Below are 4,287 nucleotides of genomic sequence, written 5' to 3' on the forward strand. Positions count from 1 at the left end.
TTACTATTTAATATAACTTCGCCCTTTTTTTCATTTCTCTCTTCTCCTCTTTCTCTCTTCCCGCTCTTCTCCTCCTTCTCTCTAAACAAAAACCTAACCAGCGATCTTCGACGGACAACCACGGCGAATGGCGAATGGAGACGACACAACCATGAGCACGAGGACGGGCACGATGGTGGCAACTGGTACTCTTCTTCCTCGATCATTTTTTGTTGTTTGTTTAGGTCGTTAAAATGGTATGGTCCCTTATCGCGACGGGTAAGATCGTCTCGCGATGGGCACGATTGTCTCGCGGAGGGCAAGATCGTCTCGCGAGCATACCATTAATAATAAATAATTACTGCATGACTTCAATTGTATGGGATCGTCTCGCGAAGGCTCCTCATTGTAAGAGTATTATTTATACATACATTTATGTTTTCAATTGTAGCTGAAGTATTTGTTTTGTATAATGGAGAGTGGAAATTTGCTGATGGTACAATGACTTTTCATGTAACTTCAATCAAAACTTTGGATTTACCCCCAAAATACTACATTTTCTAGTTAGTTGATATCATATATGATACACTTAAACTGTATAAATCTACACATAATTTAGTGCTTCAAGTCAAGTATAATGTTCCAGGTAGATAAGGATAAGGACGTGGGTACATATTTATCACGGTTGATTTTGGGTCGCACTGTGTCACCACTATGTGTCTCTGTAGTAGAGAAGTCGCCACTTACTCAAGAAAAGATACCACTACTTACATACCCAAGTCAAGAAATTATACTACTACTTACTCAAAAAAGTATATCAGGAGTTGTTCCTGATATGTTTCAGTTGGATGTCTTTAAAGGTCAAAATGAAGCAGGAGAAGAAAATTATATGTGTCATTATGAGGACTTACATACTACTACTAGTGTCGCACCAGAAATTGCACCCACGCCTTAGTGATCATCAATACCTACACCATATACTCAAACAGCTTCATTGTCATCGATAGACCGATCATCAATACCTACACCATCTTCTACAAGAGCATCATTCCCATCGATAAACCAATCAATACCTATGACAGACCCATCATCAATACCGATAGAGAGCTCATTTGGGATGGAATTAAGTAATGAAACCATATTGGAAGTTGGTACGTTGTTTGATAATAAAAAATAACTTCAACTGTTATATAAATATGCGATGACTGATCATTTTGAATTCCAAGTGGAGAAGTCAAGAAAACATCTTTGGTATGTGAAATGTGTGGATGAGAAATGCAAGTAGAGATTGAACGATGTGAAAGGTAAATTAGCTAAGATGTTTGAGATTTGGAAATTCAACCAACAACACGCATGCTTAGTTTTGTCGAGTCAAAAAAAATAATGCAAACACCAACATTGGTTATTGGGCAGCGCATGAAGAGTAAGTACATGGACCATCACCATGACCACTTGCCTAAGAAAATAATTGAAGACATGTAGACAAGTTATGGGATACATTTAAGTTATAATAAGGCTTGGAGGTCAAGGGAAAAGGCTTTAATGGCGGTACGAGGAAGGGTAGAGGATTCCTATGGAAAATTTTCATCACACCTTTACATGTTGGAGAAGAATAATCTGGGTACCATAACAGACATCCAGATAGATGAGCTCAGCCACTTCATGTATATGTTCATGTCGCGACGGGCACAATCGTCTCGCCATGAGGTCTATCATCTCGCGACAGGCACGATCGTCTCGCGACGGGCCGCCCTTATCAAATTTCTTCTCCTCTTTCTCTACCTCATCCTTCCTCTCCTTTTTATTCTCCTCCTCCTTTATCTCCCTATCCCTCTTCTTCTTCTCCTCCTCCTTATCTAGTTTGACTATTAAAATGACAATCTTTTTTGTCACATGGTTGGCCAACTGGTTGTCCATACTAAGAACAATCTTTCTCATATGATTATGGTGATTGTGTTGAGTTTCTTAGATGACCATTATGTCTCTTTTCATCTATTTGACATCCTCCTTCAGTTGATCACATTTACATCCAACAATAGGTGTAGGTGATTCAAGATTTGATGTCACGGTGGGGGACTAAGACTTTTGGTAGGTTTGGGAGCATGTTCAGGAATAGAATCTACATCATAATCAAACTTTCTCTTCCTATTGGTAGGTTTGAAAGTAGTACATACATCTTGATCTTCATCTTCAGCCTTTCTCTTCCTGTTGGAAGGTTTAGAAGTAGGTTCTTCATCTTCACCTTCAGCCTTGATCTTCTTCCCCCCATCTGTAAATCCCTCAAACAAATCATCAGCTGAATTGTCTATTTGTTCAAAGTCCACCCCACTATACAAGCTCTTCTCCATGGAGGACTCTTCCATCTTAGTTAGATCCGTGATTTGAATGGAAAACTTTATCTCCTGCATGGTGTTCTTCTTGTTAGAATAATATACTAATATCCTTTGGCGTAGAGGCTCATTAAGCTCCTTCCTGTTGGCAAATTTAGGGATAAAGTTGTTGATGACCTCATATGTCCACACTTAAATGTTAGTGCGAACCCATAAACGTTATAAGGAAAGCATCATTAATGCCTCTTACCTCTTTCTTGGCAAAATATATAGAACTGAGATGTTTCATGTTCTTGTTAACACCCTTCAGGGTGGCTCTAAAGGACACATTTCCCCATGGAAATCGGAGGATAGTTTCCACATCTTCCACCATGTTGAGGATTTTGACAAGTACAATCCTCCTTGGGGTCAAATGCAAATAGATACTGGAAATTTTGGCATACCAGCCCCATCTTCCATGCATCTATCTTATTAGTGCATAACATAAAACAAGACTCAAACTCGTTCGTACAATCTTTTTCTTGTTAAAATATTTAATCAAGAGAGGTGGACAACCTCGTCATTCATCTTCTTCTTCGTTCACCATAGGAAATCTGTCGAAGTTACGGCATGTAACCATGGCATACTCCTTCATAACAAAGACCAGTTCCTTCCCATTCACCATAAAAATAATCTCCTTGAGTTTGACCTTACCTTCCTAAGCAGCATCTGATGGACTATTGTTCCTGAGAACAGCAAGCCCAGGGCTCTAAATAAATATTTGAATTGGGTATTAAGAGCCCTCTCCATAAGATCCATTTTATCCACTTGTCAGATATCTTCTTGAGGGTGTGGGCGTATTTCCAATAAATCCTACCAGGAAAGTCACGAATGGTGATTTCAGCCATCTACAAAAGGAACAACAACAATGTAGGTGAAAACTTTTAACAAAAAATACAATAGTAAGAACAAATAACAAATACACCATCGCAAGAAGCAATCGACCATCGCGAAACCTTAAACCCTAAACCAAAAACTAAAAATAAAACTAACCTAATTAATGAAGACGATGAAGGAACGAGAAGACGACGAAGGTTGAGGTAGGTAAAAGTTAAGTTAAGTAGAGGCTAGAGAGAGACGAGTCTTCGCGACGGAGTGAAGAAATGAAATATTTATCGTGTCATACTTATAAATAGAGTATGGCACGTGCATAAACGCGCTCCTATTCGACTTCCATCGTAATACGATTGTGCCCATCGCGAGAGGTGACTATCCATCGTGAGAAGGCATATCGCTAGAAGGGACGGCACATCGCGAAAAGGGACGGCCCATCGCGAGAAGGGACGACCCATCGCGAGAAGGGATAGCCCATCGCGAGAAGGGACGGCCCTTAGCGAGAAGGCCAATTGCAAGAAGGGACCGCCCATCGAGATAAGGGAATTTCCGTCGCGAGAAGGGACTGCCTGCCGCGAGACGATCGTGCCCGTCGCAAGAAAGGACTAAATCACATGAATCTTGAAATGGGACCGAATCAACATGAGAACTGCATCCAACCTCATCTACATTCAAAATGAACAACCAAGAACTCAAAATGTACAGCAATATCATCATCTACATTCAACCATCTAAAATGTAGCAATATCATCATCTGCATTCATCTACAATATCATCATCAAGCATCTAACCTCATCTGCATTCAAGATGAACACAAAAACATTTTAAAAAGTTATAATGGAAATAAGAAGATAAATCACATGATATTAGAATGGGTTTTGTCCTTCAATGTGTTCGTCGGTCATCGATTGTTGTTCTTCGTTCGTTTAGGAGAGAAAAATTGTTCGTTCATCACTTAGGGTTTGGAGAGAACGCGGAGTAGAGAGAGAAGAGAGAGAACGGAAAATAAAGAAATGAAAAAAATGGGAATTTATATAAAAAAAAATATAGGGTTACGTCGCATTACGCGACGGGGGTAATTTCATCAAAATATTATTAAGTGGTC

The sequence above is a fragment of the Impatiens glandulifera genome, chromosome 3 (assembly GCF_907164915.1).
Source record: "Impatiens glandulifera chromosome 3, dImpGla2.1, whole genome shotgun sequence".
Lineage (NCBI taxonomy): Eukaryota > Viridiplantae > Streptophyta > Magnoliopsida > Ericales > Balsaminaceae > Impatiens > Impatiens glandulifera.